Here is a 20,580-nt window from a genome sequence, read left to right as displayed (position 1 = left end):
GAATGGTAGAAAGTGATTTGGGTCGGGGGAGGTAAACTGGGTGGTCAGAGAAGGCTTCTCTAATGAGTGATATTTGAGGTGGGAAGAGAATGATGAGAAGGAACCAGTCATGCAAAGATCTGGGGAAAGAGCATTCCAAGCACAAGGAACAGCCTGCACAAAGGCGGGGAGGCTGGAAAGAGCCTATGACCTCACACTCTCCCCTCAGAGAGACAGACATTTCTTGAATACTTAATATAAAGCAGTCATTGTGTTACTGCACAATGATATAGGCGTGCATAATTCTAACCATTTCCTACGTGAAATCTGCTAAGTTTATCATACTAATAACTATGACATATGAGGGAGTTGGATTCTAGGAAGAAAGTAGACAATTTGTGGCTAGCATTTCTGAGTGATGTCTACGTTACTGTCACTGTTATGTCCCTTTCTATACATTATCTCATTAAGCCTCATTTAATAGTAGTGACCTTTTTTTTTATTATTTTAGAGATGAAGAAATAAGTCTTAGAGAGGTGGTATCAATTTGGTAGGGCTGCCATAACAAAGTCCACAGACTGTGTAGCTTAAGCAACAGAAATGTATTTTCTCACAGTTCTGGAGGCTAGAAGTCTGAGATGGAGGTATTGGCAGAGTTAGTTTCTTCTGAGAACTCTCTTGGGCTTTTAGATGGGCCCTCTTCTGGTTGTATCTTCACACTGTCTTCCCTCCGTACGTGTCTGTGTCTAAATTTCCTCTTCTCATTAGGACACTGCTTACATTGGATTAGGGCTACCCTAATGACCTCATTTTAACTTAGTTACCTCTTTAAAGACCCCGTGTCCAAATATAGTCACATTCTGAGGTACTGGGTGTAAGGACTTCAACATATGAATTTGGGGGTTGGGAGGACATAATCAGCCCATAGCAGAGGTTAAAATAAGTCTCTCAAGATCAAATAGAGAGTAAGAGATTCATCCAGATGTGAAGGATGCCTCCTTCCCACTTTGTGAGCCTTAGGATGACTCTGTATAGTAGCGCTTTTCCTGCTTCTCTGGCTGGTGTCGGTCTTGAACACCTGCCGTGCGCCCTGAGCGCAAGCGGCCAGCAGGGTCCCCCAGCTCCCTCTCCGGATGAAGCTGCTGTGTCGTGGAGGAGAGAGATCACAAACAGGTAAACAAACACACAACAAGGTAATTACAAAAATATATCAAGTACCATAAAGGAAACAAACAGGGCGATGTGATAAAACATGACTGGGTGGGAGTGGGAATCTCCTTTTGAGAGGAGGGTCCCTGACACACTCTCTAAGAAAGTAATCTTGACGCTGAGACCAGACAAGGGAAGGTGTCAGCCCCCTGGCAGGTTAGAGATGAGTGGTCCTGAGACGGAGAGAAGACCTCCTTCCAGGTAGGTCACGTTCCCACGCTGCTTAGCATGGTGACAACAGGAAACTTGTCTTTGCAAAGCAGAGGGTGACGCATTGGAGTAGAAGAAGCTGGGAAGGGCTGGAGTGAAAAGTAGGAACCAGAAGGCCTGGGTTTCAATCTGCTTCGGCACCTACTGCTGTAGGATTTGGAAGGTCAGTCTCTCCAGCTGAGCCTCAGTTCCTCCTATGCGAAGCAGGACTAGCCATAACAGCACAGAGCACCCACCCTGCCTAGGCCCGGCGCTTATCGCTGTGCACAGGTGAGATCACTCCCACAACAGTGCTCCTGAGACTGAACAGTACCATGTGAACACATGCGGGGCCCCCGGGAGGCCTGCAGCTGCAGTTCTAACATGCACACCTATCTGTATATTTTTCCCTCCAACTTTTACCTGAGTGCAATCCCCGCTCAAAGCCTCCTGCTGCATGAAGTGATTAAACTCATCTGCCACAGTAGAACATACGAGAAAGTAAGTAGGCACCTCTCCCTCCATTCATTAAACACTTCGAGTGAAGTTGGTTATTTTCTGGTGATCGAAAGGCTCACAGATTGCGCCATATTCCCTTTGAGAATTCGAACATGACCGGGCACACCCTGATCGGCCAGCACGCGGACTGGCCAGTTTTACTTACAGGAAGGTCCCCAGAGCCAGATGAGAGAAGTGTGAGTGGAGAACTTTCTGTGGGTGTCCACTTTTCATAGCTAGACCCCCAAGGTACAGGGAAACAGTTCTCACCCCTTGACAAACTGGGCACTTTTCTGTAATGGGGAACTCCGGAACTGGGAGAAAATACATTTCTATTGTGTAAGCCACCCAGTCTGCGGACTTTGTTATGGCAGCCCCAGCAAAGTGATAACAACCTAAGACTTATTTCCACATTTCTAAAATAAAATGATAATGGTCTACTATTAAATGAGGATTAACAAGATAATGTATAGAAAGGGACACAACACAGTGACAGTAACGTAGACGTCACTCAGAAATATTAGCCACAAATTGACTGCTTTCTTCCTAGAATCCAGCTCCTTCATGTGTCACAGTTACCAGTATGATAATCTTAGCATATTTCACATAGGAAATGGCTTAGAATTATGCACACCTGTATCATTTTGAAGTAACATAACTGCCTTATATTAAGCATTCAAGAACTGTTTATTGGGTGAATAATGAATATATGAACTTATAAGCATCATTGATATACTGATCTCTATTCTCTTGGTAAGTAGTTCCTTAGCATATAAAGGCATCTATCTAAAGCAGAGGGAAAATCCCATTACAATAGACACAGCAAATCCACATCATCGCCTTATATATACATCTAGTTGTGAGCCAAACCATTCATCTATGAGAAGAAATTAATTTCTAATTCCTTTCTGGAGCAAGAGTATACCATGAATCAAGCCTTGCTTTGTCTAAATCCTACTTCTTTCTCCCAGGAGAAAATCTCAACCCTTAGACGTTTCAAAGACAGCCCTTCACAAACAGACTAACTAAGAAGCAGGGCATTTCCCATCCCCCTACGTCCAGGAAGAGGTTCCTGCTTTTCAAAGGTTTGCTCCGTCTAATGTCAGCAAACCACCTCCAGACACCCATGCCCTGCATTTCCTGTTGGTAATGTTCGTTGGAGTATCTGGTCAACATAGATGAAAGAAAACACACACACACACATGCACACACACACACTCGCTCACACACTCAAATACCTATTTGTCAGCCGAAGGAAACTTGAGGGTTGGAAACGCCCCTTAATTTATGGTAAGCACAAATTGTTATTATTAGCTTATCTTTATCATCATTTGAGAATATTTCCATGGGGCAGTTTCTATCTACCTGGATACCCTACATTGCCTTATGCACACACCTCTAGATTTAGGAACTCTTTGCTAGTTCCCTGTCTAACCAAAGAAAATTTGAACTCCCTAAAACCACATTAATTAGAAGTACCTGCAAGAGAAGGTGATCAGCTACAATCCATGTGCTCATAGAACCCCTCCCGACCCTTTTTTTTTTCCCATAAGGAGAGGAAGAACTGGCTAGAAGGGAGGAAGTACTTTATTTTTTCTTGGCAATTGACAGCACGTAGGTTTAAACAGTGTACCCAGCCAAGTTGCTATTTTCTTCTAGTAAATGCTGGAGTTAGATGCAAATGTACTGAAGGAATATAGGAACCATTTGATTATTTTTTTAATTCCTTATCACACATGATAGCTTTCACATATCGTCCTGCAAAGATGTACATATATTCACTGGGCAAGTCATCGTCAATTCCGAAGACGCAAAAAGCTGGTTTCACTTATTTATTTTGTTTGGTTTGTTGTGTTAGCATCAGATTATTAAAGATACATGTTCTTATTTCCTTTGTTCGTATTTTATTAGAACACTAATGACTGTTATTACTATTATTACCACTCTTTATAATAACATCTTACCTTTAAATGCAGCCTTTCATCCTGAAATATCCCAAAGCTGTTTACAACCTAGTAAACAAATTAGACATGGGCCTCACCTCACTCTCCCCGAAAGGGTACCCACTTCCTGCAGTGAAACCCAGCAGCTCTATTAGTATATGCCTAGCCCAGCCTAGGATGGCATTAAAGACAGAAAGGGCAGGAGAAGCCATATTCAAGCCACCAAGCCACTGGCCAAGGCACTAACAGGCCCTAAAAGACAAGCAGAACAAAGGCTGTTTTTGAACTGTGGACCTTGATCAAAGGCCTACAGAGCTGAAGAGATGACCTGTCTTATCTTCTGGACCCAGGCCTAAAGGAGTTAGAGAGACAACTCAGCAAATATGGTATTTCTGCTAATGTTAAAGGGAAAAAAGCTCCTGAAGTTTTATGAGAAAGTATCTTTAAGTTAGAGAGTTAACACTATCCAGGCATTTAACCTTTGAGGTCATCTGAACTGAATCCAAATTCCTGTTTTTTCACGTTCCCTTTATTATTCACCGTCTGTGGTGAGAATACTGAGATCTGCTTGAATCCCATCCAATTGTATGTGTTGTTTTTTTGTCCCCCAGACTGTTGATCTGACCACTATTAACTTTTTGACTTTTAAATTCAACCACACTGGCTTTTTTCTGCAAGACCACACACAGAGAGCCTCCTGGACTTGGAAGAATTTTAGTGGAAGGCATGGATATTAATCATCTCTTTCTCCGACATTTCTCTGCTTCTCTGAATTGGGAGAAAAGTGGACTTCTTTGTCACAGATGTATTTTTGAGAGTCTGGGTGGACCGCAGTAGTAATCCATAGCAATCCATCTATGAATATTCTCACTTCTTCCAAGCAAGGCCCCACAGCCTTGGCCCAGCCTGTATCCTACCATCACACGTGATAGACCCAGAGAGGACCAAATCCCCTAGATTCCAAATGATGCTAACCACGCCCATTCCCTCCATATCCAGCTCCTCCTTCTGTTCAACCCTTTGTCATGGAACACCTGCTCTAGGGGAGAGGACCTCAGCTAGATTTCAGTTTTCATATCAAGTCTGGGGAAAATTTTTCTGGACTGCATTGATAGTGTAGCTTAATTGGAATACCATGGATTACGGACCTGAGCTTTACAAAATAAAGCAAGCATCACTCCTTCGAAATCTGATTTATCTTTCCCATCATCTTTGATAATGACTCTCAGTGACATCTTCAATCCATTTTGGTATGCTACTAAATGTGTTATAAAACTAGAAAAACACTGGCATCAGAATTTGTTCTTTAGGATTTTTATTTTTGAGTTGGGGAGGGAGAGTCCAAGGGAAAGCCAATTTAGAGCTGATGAATACACTTCGCACTTAGCTATTTCTAGGGAACCTGGAAAGTTCCAGGTAACCTGATTTTTCTACATGCAAATTAAAAATTAGCTGTCATAAAGAAGAGGTGACTATATCAGGCACCAAAATTCAAATTCCTTTTTACATCATTTAATCATGGTATTATCCTGTGTAATATGCAGAATAGTTTAAAGGATTATGTATGCACAGAAGTCTATGGAAAAATCATTATGAATTTTGAGGGTGACAGTATTAGTGCAGTTAAATATAACTTCAACTGACTTGATTATAGATTGCCATGGACTATGTTACTGAAACTTTAGAGTTATCCGAGTGTCTTTAGAATCTAAAATCTTTAGGGTTAGAATACCAGAGAATTTCTACTTACGAGTTAGATTTGATGATGTGGAAAGATTTGTGTCTGCATTTGTAATTCTATTTTGCCTGGGAAAAGGACGGCAATGAAACATTTAAAAATGATTTGCTAATTCTAAGTCCCCCAACCCCCCCTCAGATTATTGAGCCCATAGATTGGCATCACTGGACTTTCCATATTCAGAACTCTGGCAGACTAGAAAAAAGCTAGAGGCATCATCCCTTTGTACCTGACATCGAAGTATGGCTTTGATTAGCTGAACGACCTTAGAATCTTCTCTTGGAAATGGAAAATATTCCAACATTTCTGTTCTTATCCAGGTGTTGGAGTGAATATGTGGAGTTGTTGGCCTATGAGAGTAAAACATATGCAAGAGTGCTTTTTATCCTACAACTTCCTGGCTTTGCAGTCACAACTGCCTCATCTCATCCATTTGGACAGAGGAAAAGTGTGTAAGCCAGAGCTGGCTGGGCCACAATGGACACAGCTTCTCGTTTTGTTGACCCAGTGCTACAGGTGTGCTATGATTCTTTTGGCTCTTCACCTGGCTACTCACTTTATTACAGAGACCCATGAAGTTGGATGGTAAGGATTCTCCCCGAGGAAAGTTTGCTCTGACAGAAATATGGCATCTGTATAACATCAATTGAGACACTGAAGGTAAAAGGATGAATAATACCAGAGAAAGATGGGAAAGTGCTTGGGAGAAAATGGTGGGATTTAAAATTTTCCCCGAATATGGTGGCTAGGCAGAACTATTTACAATAGCCAAGACATGGAAACAAACTAAATGTCCATCAACAGAAGAATGGATAAAGAAGATGTGGTACATATATACAATGAAATATTACTTAGCCATAAAAAAGACAAAATAATGCCATTTGCAGCAACATGGATGGACCTAGAGGTTGTCATACAGAGTGAAGTAAGTCAAACAGAGAAAGACAAATATCATATGATATCACTTATATGTGGAATGTAAAAAAAGGGTACAAATGAACTTATTTATGAAACAGAAGTACAGTCACAGATGTAGAAAACAAACTAATGGTTACCAGGGGATAAGGTGGGGAGGGATAAGTTGGGAGATTGGGACTGATATATATACATTACTGTATATAAAATAGATAACTAATAAGAAACTACTGTATAGCACAGGGAACTTTACTCAGTACTCTGTAATGGCCTATATGGGAAAAGAATCTAAAAAAAAGAGTGGAAATATGTATATGTATAACTGATTCACTTTGCTGTACACCTGAAACTAACACAACATTGTGAATCAAACTATACTCCAATAAAATATTTTTTAAATTAAAAAAAATCAAGTATAACCAAAAAAATAAAAATTTCCCAGAATATTATATTCTCTCTTCCCATTTTTAAATTTAAATAAACATGTATCATCAAAAATTAACAGAGGAAATTAGTTTCAATAGAATAAATTAGATTTTTCTCTGTTTTAAATAGGGGGCAAAATAGAGGTCCTCTTGCATGTGGTATTCTGTGCTGAAAGATGAGGGAGATTTTAAAAAATCATCTTGGAAAATGTGGGTAGAGTCCCTATCTTGGGTGTCTTTACATATGATTCATATATAAAATAGGACTACTGGGGTAGCAGAGAGCTGTAGTAAACATCAAATCAACTCACTAGAGAAAAAAAATTTCAACCAAGCTAGAGAAACAATTCTATCAATCTTTGTTGTACAAACGAAGCTCTGGGCTTTGAGGAAAGTAATTTATCTTCTGCTAGAAATCAGATGTTTAAATGAGTCCCTAGTGTTGGGAAGGATGGGAGGGATAATGGAACACTTATACTGAAAAGAAAAAGGTAAGGTCAGATAGTTTGAGTCAGGATTCAAAGCCAGAATCTAGAAGAACTGGTACTGTAGATTGGGAGTCTGGGATTGACATGTACATACTGATATATTTAAAATAGGTAACAACAAGGACCTACTGTATAGCACAGGGAATGCTGTTCAATATTCTGTAATAACCTAAATGAGAAAAGAATATGAAAAAGAATAGATACATGTATACATATAACTGAGTCATTTTGCTGTACATTTGAAACTAACAAAACATTGTTAATCAACTATGCTCCAATATATAAAATAAAAATTTAAAAATAAAGAAAGAAAAAAAAAAGAAAGAATAAATAGGTGAGTTTCCTTGATGGCTTCTCAGGTAGGAAACAGCATCTTGCTTTAACTGCCGGTAAAGCAAGAGGAAGCATAGGTCAGAGGAAATAAATGTGCCTGAGAATCAGAAAGAAGTATAAATGGATGACACAGAAATCCAGAAAACCCTCCGGGGATACGTTATCTGTGTTTCCACATGATCTCAAACTTTGAAATTGGATAAAGACTTCGATTAAGTCGTGAGGTAGCTCATGGAGCCATTGATGGAAACATACCTGAGGTAAAAGTGATACACGGAATGTACGTGTGAAGAATATTGTCTGGCTGAATGTTGTTATAAGATTCCTTTGAAAACTTTTTAAAATGGTGAAACAGCCAATAAACACAGGTAATGATCATAAACGGAGGAGCAATCGAAGAGTAATTTTTAATTTCTTTATTGTTTTATTTATGGAAAATTGCCAAATAAAAGTGCTGTTACAATTGGTTTCTGGATTGAAAACCAATTATTTTTAGAGAAGAATCTCTGTTCTAAAACAAGCCAAACATTCATTGAGAAACCCATTAAATAAAAACTTGATTTAGTCAAAAGTGTAAAATAAAGCAAATTCCTACCCATTGTTCTTTGAGAATCTAACAAAGTAACCATAAACCTATATACAGATGTTGCAGAATAATATATTAAATGTTTCATTTTGTAATGAAAATTGGAGTTTATTATTAGATACAAGTTTTCCCCAAATATGTATGTAAAACTAGAATGTCAGTTCCCTACACAAAGTTAAGATAAATCATCAAGGTTTTGGGTCCACTATTATAATTGCTTCTTCTGGGTAGAGAAGGTCTAACTGTATATTGTAGATGGACATATAAGATTCTCATGCAAGGAAATGATTTATCCCTATTAATCACCCAGGGCTAAGGGCAGAGGAAATGTCACCTACGATGGGCAGAAGAGGGGGATTGTGTGGGAGTGTGGGGTTTCTAGACTCTATATTATGAGAACAAAGATTTCCTTTTGGTCCAGGAGAGAAAGCTATACCTACCACCTGGTCTTCGGACAGAAACTCCGAGCCTGACATTAACAGTGTTGAAATTCCAAACTTTCAGTAAAAATACGTTCAACAGCATAGCTGGGCATTTGGATTGTTAAAGGTGAAAACAGCTTCTGTTCTAGGAGCAAGTTGGTACTGAGAGAGGACGTATCCAGGAAAAGCCATTTGCCTTACTGCATAAGGTGATCTGGAAATCTCTGGGACCACAGAGTTCTAGAGCCATAATAGTGGCATGGGATTGATGGGATAATCTACAAGTCATTTTCAGTCCCCCTCCCATAATTTATCCAGGTCTAATCAATACCATTACCCCAACACATCTTCATGGGTCCACCCTTTGCAAGTCCCCTTTGAGTCTCACCTGGATCAGTATCATAGCTCTTAACTGCTCACCCTACTTCCAATCTTGCAGCTGCAATCCATTCTACATATAGATGAATCCTTAAAGCTATTAATAAAATCATGCCACTTCCCTACTTACAGAGCTCCAGTGATTTCCCATCAAGAGAGCACTAAAACTCAAATTGCCACCAGGTGCCACAGGACCCGTCCCTGCTCTCTCCCTCTCTTTCAGCCTCACTCATGCACTCCAGCCAACAGGGCTTTCTTTCTGATCACTCAGACTTCAGCTCAAATACCCTCTGTCCTCAGAAAGCCCTGCCCTGACTACCTTGTCACTGCTCATCACATCACCCGAACAAAATTCTGGCTTAGTGCTTTCATTTTCCTTGTCATTTATTTATTTGATGTTTGTTTATTGGTCAATCTGTTGGTTTGTTGGGTTATTGGCTATTTCTCCTAACTGGAAAGCAAGCTCTGTGAAAGCAGGTCATCATCTCTACCCCCAGCTCCTGGAACCATGCCTGGCACGTAATGAATAAGAGCTCAGTAAATATCAGTTGATATTTACTGTGAGAATTCCTCAGGGATTGCCAGACGTTGCTCCAGAAGAGAAATCCTGCAAGACTGCTGCCATTTTGACAAAGTAGAGGAACCAGAATCATAAGTGTTTAAACTTCAAAATAAATGTCTCTTTATTTTGTATTCCAATCTGATGAAGCGGAACATGCTAGTTAATCATACTATACAAAAATTATTTTCAAATGTTTAAAGTTATAACATTTTTTATTCTCTTTTCCTTGATAGATAATGTGGACCCATCATATCAAATTCCTTTCTACTTAACACTCAAAGCCCTAGTCCATTGTCATCTCTGCCCATATCTCCTTCTGACAAGTCGCTTCCCATTCTGAACTCCTGAAATACTCTATACATTACACTTTTACAGCAATGATTGCAGTACCTTGTACGTGTTTGTTTGCAAGTCTACCTTCCCTATTACCACTGAGTTCATAGAAGGTAGGTGGCCCATGCTATTCACATCTGTATTCTAGCACCCAGAATTGAACTCATTACCTGGTAGTTATTTTTTATATGAATTCAAAATGAATCAATAAAGAAAGGAAGGCTGATACTTATAACATGAAATATAAATTTGGGGGTTTTAAACATGTTTTATTTTGAGATCCTCTCAAAAAGGAAGGTATAGAGTTTATTAAACTCTTTTGTTGTAGGCTTTGCAAAAGCATTATTCAAAAAATGTATTTTACAATAAATGCTGGAGAGGGTGTGGAGAAAAGGGAACACTCTTGCACTGTTGGTGGGAATGTAAATTGATACAGCCACTATGGAGAACAGTATGGAGGTTCCTTAAAAACTAAAAATAGAATTACCATATGACCCAGCAATCCCACTACTGGGCATATACCCTGAGAAAGCCATAACTCAAAAAGAGTCATGTACCACAATGTTCATTGCAGCTCTATTTACAATAGCCAGGACATGGAAGCCACCTAAGTGTCCATCATCAGATAAATGGATAAAGAAGATGTGGCACATATATACAATGCAATATTACTCAGCCATAAAAAGAAACGAAATGGAGTTATTTGTAGTGAGGTGGATGGAGTTAGAGTCAGTCATACAGAGTGAAGTAAGTCAGAAAGAGAAAAACAAATACAGTATGCTAACACATATATATGGAATCTAAGGGAAAAAAAAAAAGGTCATGAAGAACCTAGTGGTAAGATGGGAATAAAGACACAGACCTACTAGAGAATGGACTTGAGGATATGGGGAGGGGGAAGGGTAAGCTGGGACAAAGTGAGAGAGTGGCATGGACATATATACACTACCAAATGTAAAATAGATAGCTAGTGGGAAGCAGCCGCATAGCACAGGGAGATCAGCTCTGTGCTTTGTGACCACCTAGAGGGGTGGGATAGGGAGGGTGGGAGGGAGGGAGATGCAAGAGGGAAGAGATATGGGAACATATGTATATGTATAACTGATTCACTTTGTTATAAAGCAGAAACTAACACACCATTGTAAAGCAATTATACTCCAATAAAGATGTTTAAAAAAATGTATTTTATTTCATATCATTTCATTTTAAATGCAATGTTAACTAACTTGTATATGATTCATTTTATTTACTTGTTCAATTGCATTTAAATTGGTTAAAGTTAATCCAACTAGTTTAATAATATAACTCTGGCCAAATCTGAATATAAAACATTTGAAGCAATGATTCCAATATATTTTGGGAAGAAAATCTGAACAGCAAGGAGCCAGCTAATCCAACAACGTATTTCAGGGAAAAATTTCAGTCTGGCCAGAGATCTGTGCTCTTTCTTTTTATTGTATCATGTATATTCCCAGGAATATTAATCTCTGGAGTCAGTTCTGATTTCAACCATGGACAGAGTTTCAAATCATGAGATTTCTGGAAGAGATTAATTTCTAATTCCTCTAGTCTGGATAGCATGTTGCTAGCAGATTTCAATGATAGATTGATGCACTCTCAGCCTCTTTAGAGGAGCAACTCTAGATGGTTAAAGGCCTCAAGCCCTTTGGAAATTTAACCGTCCCATGTGAATTTTTTTTTTTTTTCCTAGAGCAGACTGTTAAATGTACCTAACTCTGGATGGTGATGAGTGAGAAGAAAACCCAAGGTTGGCCAAAAGGAGCAGTTGCTTCTTTCATCTTCCAAGATACCAGCTGTCTCTACTCTTCATTACCAGGAGTGTCCCTAATGCATGTACAACTGCAACCACCGTGACATCTATGTGCCTCTGTCTCCTTAATTCAACACTGAGCTTTGTGAAGACATACATTATTTCCTAATCACCTCTGTATCCCTAGCTCCTAGCCATGCACATGGCACACAGCAGATCCCTAAAAAAAATATCTATTGCACTGAACAAAAGTGGCAGCTGGTGGTCTCACAAGGTTTCCAGATGTCTGTCTCTTCCCTGCCACTGCAGGATCCTCTAGTAACATCTCTCATTTCTTCTTTCTCCCCTTGGCTGTTCTTAGGCTTTAGGTAGTTGGAGAGCTCTAACACTTGCTAAAGATTGAGAATAATACCGAGTTATGTGGAGAGAAAAAAAAAGCCCACTTGTTAAAAAGGACCCATCTTTGATGAATAATACAAGAGAAACAATTATGATAAAAAATAATAGTGACTCAACCAAGAGGTTTGTCTCTTAAATGAGTAGGCACTTGAGTGAGATAGATGAACAAACATTGCCCTTGGCAAGAGAGCCTGCTTCCTGTTGCTAGGCAGAAATCAAGTTGGCTTTACTCAGATGGCAGTTTAAGTTTCTTAGCTGCTTCAGATGCTATTCCAGATAAGCTGAAAGAAAAGAGCATGGACTGATGGAGAAGTGGGCTGCCCCCACCCACTTAATATGTCTGCTGTGGTTGTTATCTGATAATCTTGGAGAAACTCTCTTGGAGAAACTGAGTTAGCAATAACAGGAAACAAAATGAGATCAAATAGGATAGAGAACCAGAGCAACGGTAAGAAAGAGCTTGATTACATTGTGATTAAACGATTCAGACAGGGTTGACCTGTCAGACAGTGAACAAAGCTAGTAAAGAATGATCAGGGCCATGGGAAGCACAGCCTCATGGCAAAATCAGGCAGGTTCTCCAAGAATAATGAAAGGAAGCACTTAAAGCAACTTAAGAGGCCTTATGCTTGAGTGGAAAACAGCACAGTTTTGGAATCAGACACACCTATCTTTGGGATCCTAGTTCTATCCAGCTAAGAAGTTTCTTAACTACTCAGGACAATAATGACTCATTCCTTAACAACTAAAGGCAAGTTCCTTAATCTCTCTTTGCCTTCATTTTCTCAACTCTAAACAAAAACTTGGTTATCAACTTTCTTCCTTGAAAAGTGCATACAGTATATAATATTTTTTGCATGTGCTTTTAAGAGGTTCACTCTGCAGCCCATTTGGAGCCTTGAGAGTAAAAACACCTACTAAAAATATTTTGACCCTGAGACAGATTTTCTATTTCCCAAAACTTTTCTAAATGGAAGCTTGATGATAAGAAATTTGATTATTTATCAGTTGGAATTTTCTTGTAACTAGTATCTCTATGCTTCAATGCACATTAATAATTATTATGATGGTAAACTGTCATCAATATTATGCAGAGCATGGTCCCAAATTAATTTTTTGTGTGTCAGAGTTACCATGGTCGCTTATTTAAAAATCTAGAACTCTACCTTTGGAAATTCTGACCCAGAAGGCTTGGAGAGTATCCAGGAATCTGCATTTTTAACATAATAATCCTGACCTTCGTTCTTATATAAAGTTTAAGAAAAGATAAAATTTTAATTCTAACCTGTCTGGGTTTATCATTACAGGCAATACCCATTTGTTTGCTTTTCTGCATTTTATGCTTTACTCATTTGAAGTCACATTATAAACCAAAACTTGATGTCCCACCATTTTGACTAATTCGTTTGAAAGATACCTTTCAATGCCAGAGTAACATATATCATAATGGTATGTGGAACAACTGAATCTAATGTTCTCCAGGCACAAGGTAGTCAGAATATGTGCCTTAATGTTCACGCACCAGAGTTCATATATTTTGTTAGTTGGGGGCTCTTAGAGATCCGCAGAGCACATCAAGAGGTGGGAGCAAAGAATAAAAGCAATAAAGAAGACAGTTTACAAAAGCCAGACAAAAGATTGTAAAAGTCTAGCAGTATGGGACCACTGATATAAGAGCAAATAACCACAAACAGCTCCAGAGTTCCCAAGGCCTCAGTATGTCTATGGCAGAGTAGTATAATCAAAGTCTATGATGATTATTTAAGACATTAAAAAGTTGAAAATATGCACAGACTAGTTTGTTCAAGAAGGAAGTCAGCTGCACAATATACTTTAGAAAACTTTCTATCCAAAATTTGTCAATATAAAACATTTTATTGTTCAGCTCTCAAGACAAATGCTACTTTCTGAAATTGTTTTTGAAATATGAAAGTATATGTTATTCCTTACCATCAAGAGCTAACTAAGGATACTGTAACAATTAAGCAGTCTCACTACAAACTCTGGTCCTGCTTTTAAATTGCAGCAGGAAAGATGTAGGAAGCTACCCAGACAGGTGGATGTTTTTGATGGCAGAAGGCAAAACTAGGAGAGATTCGTTTTCATCCTATTTGAAAAAGTAGGTTGTCTTCACCAAATTTTCCTGTCATAAAAATACATATACATAGCCTGCCATGAAGGAAATTTTATAGTAACTGATCAATAAAGAAGCTTTAGACCTAATCCCAATGCAGGAGAACTGACAGAAGCATCAAATAGAAGAACACAGAACTTCAGGGAGAAAAGCAGCAATGAGGAGGATGAAAACCCCTCACTTAAGGTTCCAATTCGTTCTAATGGCTCAGTAACTGCCTGCAGTTAATGACAAACTCTGGCTCAGCTTAGGGCAGGTTCAAGGGGAGCAGCCTTCGAGTCACTGCAGACACGTGATGGGTTCTCTCCACAAGAAACAACGGAAACCCCAGGGATAAACGCTTGATAATTTTTCTAAAGAAAGTGACACCAAAGCTGCCATCAGGGTCATATATAATTAGTGTGCCATTAAAGAGACTTGAACAGGCCCTACTCAGGAGATTTTCTTTTTCTTCCCTCTGTGCCGCTGGTCTGAACAGGGTTAGGTTGCTTTTGCCTCTTTTCCTTTCACAAAAGCCAAGAACAATGGAGAGATAATGGGTCCCCATTTAAGAGAGTGAAAACAGGAGTTTAATATGCACCCCTCAGGTAATCCTTGAGTACTGGTGCCTTCCCAAACTGCAAAGAAAACAATGATGGTGGGTAGTAATTACTGCTTCTGTTGGATGATTAGAAGTTCAAACAGAGCACATAAAAAGTAAATATAAGGCATCAGAAGGAGATTATTCTGTACTTGGATCGAATTACCTGCCATTGGCATATGAACTGTGTTTTCTTGTGACATTCATTCTGGTGAAAGCGTGATCTGTGGCCGCCAGCCAGGTGTGCTGGATGGTTCCAAAGGAACAGAAGGCATGAATGCATTTGTTTTTCAGGCCATGGAGGCTAGAGTCTGCTCCGATGCTGCTGGGTTTGTGTGTTCTTCCGCATAACATTAAATATGTTATTTAAACACCTAACCTGTGAAAATGGAGGTCTTGGAGGATTTGAGGAGAAACAAATTGAAACATTCTCAGAAACATTAATAAAACCCAAAAGGGAATCATAGCCAGTATGGGGTGAGAAGGAAACAGAGACAATAGGAAGAGGGGAAAATGAATGAATTTTACCATTAAGCTCTCCCCAACCAGATCAGGGCTTGATTGAGTTCAAATTTTCACTAAGTATGATTTCACAAAGGGTATATCCACCAGACTTTTGATACAATGATCTGAAGATGGCCCTGCTCCAGGGAGGGATGTTAAAACTCTCTTGGCTATTGTGCAGGCATCTGGGAGCTAATTCACATGCAGTGGAGCCACCATTGTCATCCCCATATCCTGGTTGTTTTCTTCACTGTGAAGACCTTATGAGCAGACCCCCAAGTAGCAGAGTACATGAACCATAGTGAAATGCCTTCAAATGAAGTACCTACCTGAAGCTAAGAAATTCTTTAATTCTCTGAATCTTTAGGTACCACCTTCTCACCAGAGCCCTCTGTGGTTCAAGAGACACTCCTTTTAGAGGCCAGAATCTCTCTGATCATGTAACAGAAAAGTGGATTAGTGACAAATTATTTCATTTTATGCAAATGCTCTTATTTCTAACCTATCACGTCAGCCTGAAAGCCTGCCCACTAAAGGAACTCGCAGAGGAAGAGGAACTGGAAAGTTGTTCTCTGATTCATGACTCCAGCTCCAGCTGTACTTATGATAATGGCTCCAGGCTGAATGCTCTCGGGAAAATGTGTATTTGGGAGAGGAAGATGCCTGGACAGTTTATTGAGATTTCCTGTGCTGCCATGAGCAATTGGTGACTTAATGAGCATATTTATAGGTACATTACAGGTCCTTTGTCATTTCAGAAATCAATGAAGTAATTTCCAAAGGAAGTTAGAGTGATCTATGGCTATCAGCTGCCCCTACTTAATTTATCATAAAGAGAAAAAAAAGAATTCATCCATTAGGATAAACTGGAAATGGAACAATTTGCCAGAAAGAAAACTTAGCTTTGATAGGATTGAATGAAAAGTTGTATGAAGGAAGACACTACCTAAAACAAAAAAGGATAGTGCTTCTAGTGGTTAAAAGTCTTTTTTGAAAAAAATTATTAAAACATTCTTTATGTCTCTACCACAACTACCACTCTAATGAAAAGAGTTACAATTTATCGAGGACTTGTTGCATTGCCAGACCCCTGCTAAATACTTTGTATGCTTTACCTCTTTCAATCTTTATACCCATCCCATGCTTTACAGATAAGGAGAAAGAGGCTCTAAGAGATGTAATTATTACAGAGGGGTGAATAACTTGCTCAAGTCACATAGCCAGGTAAAGGGGCAGAACTGGCTTGGCACCTAATTCTATCTTACTCCAAACCTGTGTTCTTAATCACTATAACATGTTTCCAACATTCTGTTATTCAACAGCTTGGGTAAATAGGTATGATCTGATCTTCTGGTAAATTCATTTCACTCTGTGTTTGAATACAAATTCACATATACACACATCCAATTTACTTATTCATCCCTTCAACCAGATACTTATTCATCACATACCTTGTGTCAAACCCATGCTAAGGCCAGGAGACCTAAAGATAAAAACATAAGGACTCTCTTCACACTGAGTTTATAGCAGGGAGACAGAAAAAAAAAACCAAAAAAAAAAAAACAAAAAAAAACACCTTTATAACATAGTGTGTGAGGTCATTAAGGAAAGTACAAGGTGAGGAAAGCAGAGGAGAAGTGGGGCGTTATTCTCCAAATAACAGCATTGGAAGACTTCCCTGCTCATGTCAAATTACCAATGCTTTTTCCAAAGCTCCTGATCTCAGTTCAAATTTAAGATAACAGCAAAGGAATTGAGGTTGTTTACTTGGTTTTAGGAAAACTCCCATCTGTGTTTCTGCAGAGCGCACCGGAAAGGGTGTATTTCAAGACAAGGGAAATCTCCTTCTCCCAAATATAGAACCTCTAGGAAACTGTGTTCTTAATTTAGAAACTAACTTCAAACTTTGGTGCTTGCAGAGCAGGTGGGTTGAGGTAAAAGCACAAGCTTGGAGCCACTCATAGATTTCATTGTCTTCTTTCCATTTTCTTGGCAATCCTTAGAATTAAGTCCAAAAAGACTTGCAAACAATCATTTTCATGTTGTTTGCACATAATAGACTACATGTTTCCTTGGTTGGCAAACGTGAATTTCTCTTCAAAATTAAAGCTTTCAATATAATGAGAAATGACTTTCAAAAGCTGTAATATTCCTTCTGTGAAAGCCCTGTTGAATAGTCTCTGTTTGTTCCTGGCTGAAAAAGGAAAAGGTCTTGTAAATAAAATGTGAGAAAAATGATAAGGATAGATAGCAGGCTGGAAGGGTGATGCAACTGCTAAATGTTATTAAGATGCACCCTGATACGGGTTGTATATTTTACACTGCGCGTGCGTGTATCTCAATCAATCCTCATAAGAGTCTTATGAAATAAGCCGGGTCAGTTTTTCTTCCCTGCCTTCCAGTTGAGGAAGTAGAGTCTCTAAAATTATCATAACCTTCCTGGAGATTGTCTAGCTAATAAAGAGGACCAGAAACTGAACCCAGATCTACCTGAATCTGAGTTCAGTGCTCTCCACTATGTGATATGAAACATTATAACTGGAAATAGACGTCTAGCTCCTTGACATTAAAATAAAAATCACTTCTAATGATGTTAATGGGGTAATGTATAAGGGAAGTGTTATATTTCATTCATTTAATAAATATTTATTGAAGGCAGGTCATTGTGCTAGGCGCAATAACAGACACCCAAAGATGAACAATGCTATACCCCTCCTTTACCCAGGAAGATCATGTGTATGTACCCATGTGTACATGAAAACCCATCTTCTCTAAATAAGGTCTGAAGTGTATTCTGGAACAAAAATTATGAAATACACACAGCTCCCATTCTTGAGATGTTTCAGGCAGCTGATAATAGGCTTAGCCGAACATACGCAGTGATAAAAGATTGATATAGGATCCTGATTATACTTAAGTGTACGACCCTATTCATTGGTTTGAAATAAGCTTTATGTCACAACTGCCGTTAGACTCGCTAGGTCTGGTGGTCAAGGCTGTTGTATTAGACCTTCTAAACTGTGTTCAGTTATCATGCATCAGATTCAGCCAATATTGTCACATCCTGACATTTGCTGTCAAGATCGAGCTCATAATTAAGCTGCTGGAGTTGGGAACTTTATAATGAATCTCTTGATGGAACTTAGACTGGTGAATTTGACATTTCATTTTTTGTTTACAGACATGAGCTGTGGTATCAAAATACCAAGTAATACAGAGACAGCTGCAGAATAGAATACTATTCTTACATGTCAGACCACAAAGTGACTGCTCCCGTTCCTTCAGGCTGCAGATGGAGACTCTCCTTATATACAAGTCTGCAAACCCTCTGTGCTTGCACCTCACTCTCCCTGCATGTTCCACACCAATCCTTGGCCCTAGTTAGAGAATTTGTCCTTTCCTAGTCCCCAGGAACACACAGTTTTTGAACATCTATTTCATTGCCTTTTAAACAAAGCTCTTTCCTCCTCAGAACACATTTTTCCCCTTGAATTTGTGTTCCTTTGTGGAGTTCAGACATATCCATCAACTTATCAGTCAGAATCTTGTATATGACTTGAAATATATTCCCCTAGGTAAAATATAATTTGGTGAAAGTGCTTTTTATCATTTTCAGTTTAACAGTTCTGAATTCTCACCTTGACTTTTAAAAAAATCATGCATTTCTAATTCCTTAAAGTTATAGACGGGTACAATTCTCAGATAATCAGTGAGCCACTGTCATCAATCACTTTTAAAATCATCAGAATAATTATGCAGAATAAAAAAAAAAGATCAAAAGGTTGTTCTTTCGTCATCCCTTCTTAAGTTAGCCTTACCCTAGCCCTATCCTAAAGATTACTTTATGATAATATGTATTCTATCAAGGTAAGCAACTTATATTCCTATGACCTATGAAACATTAAGACCCTTGTTCAGTCTAAAAGTGATGTCATTTCCTCCATACCACTTGCAAAGCTTTGTTTTTAAAGAGCTATTGTTGTATTATGAACTATATTGTTTCACACATGGTTCCATTGTCTGGGATATGGACTCCATATCTGTAGGTAAAGACTGAGAAGGAAAAGGGCAAGGTCTATTTATTCTCATTGTGTATAAACTTATGACTCTGGAGAGAAACGGTCACCAGCCCATAGTTACAAAGGGTAAGCAGCTGATCTTCCTACTAGTACTGGGTGGAAAATACATTAAAAAAAAAAATTTTATATATATCTATATCCATATCTATATCTATATCTATATCTATATCTATATCTATATATCTATATATCTATATATCTATATATATGATATCTGTAAAGTTTATCCTATATCCTTTCCAGAGGACATGAAGATGGAATAGAGTTTTGTTTTATTTGAACACAGAAGAGTTCAAAGCAAGTCTTAAAATCTTTCCAGAGAATTGCATCAAGATTATTTGTACTATCTTTGCAAATGTCTTTCAATAGCTAGCATGTGACTCACATTTTCAAACTGAAATATATATATTTAAACATATATATGATATACGTATACAGATATTTAAAAATACGTACATTTGTAATTCTTAAAATTAACATATGTTTGAGTGATTATACCAATGGCTAGACTGAGATACCCCTGATATGCATATTCATGATTTTGTTTTCTGTTCTTTAGGGACTGCCAGATTGGTCATTACAGATTACAACGAACAATTTCTGTGCTTAAAGTTTTGGGTCTTTTATTGATTATGTATTTATTTGATTTCAACCAAAAGAATGATCAGTTCAACATGGTGACTTCCTTTGGGGCTCCCGCTTCACGCTGCTGTGTCACTTCTCAGTAGAGTTGCAGTGTTTTACACTCCCAGCCTTCTCCCCACCTTCACCTCGCCTGTTACCAGGACCTGCAACTGCTACTAAATGCCATGGTCTCCCCCACTGAAAGGCCAGTTAAAGTGGATGATACATGTGTTTTATGACATTTTAATTAAATTAGCATCTGCCTCAACCTAAGCATGTGACACTTCATGAAAGGAACTCTAAATCTTAAGCAGCATGGAACCCTTTGTAAAGGGAAATACATAGTCCGTGAAGAAGGAAAAAAACTGCAGCAGGTTTCAAGCCCGGGAACCTGGGGTCCTGCACCCTTCTGCGTTAGCTGCTGCATTATGCAAGGGGCCCTTATTCTCTTTCTGGCTGGTGACTGACATGGGCAAGATGGAGGGACGACC

General features: G+C 38.7%; 1 long non-coding RNA gene across 1 annotated transcript; it reads right to left on the bottom strand.

Annotated features, from left to right (window-relative positions):
• Window positions 1-519: 519 nt before the first annotated feature.
• Window positions 520-19,579, bottom strand: LOC309624451. Its single transcript, XR_014241935.1, has 2 exons — window positions 15,716-19,579; window positions 520-5,906 (listed from the first exon to the last, which is right to left on the bottom strand). It is a non-coding gene; the product is annotated as an uncharacterized lncRNA (long non-coding RNA).
• Between the last annotated feature and the right edge of the window lie 1,001 nt (window positions 19,580-20,580).

This window comes from Balaenoptera borealis (genome assembly GCF_965194805.1).
Source record: "Balaenoptera borealis genome assembly, chromosome: 2".
NCBI lineage: Eukaryota > Metazoa > Chordata > Mammalia > Artiodactyla > Balaenopteridae > Balaenoptera > Balaenoptera borealis.
This window is presented reverse-complemented; position numbering and strand designations above follow the sequence as displayed.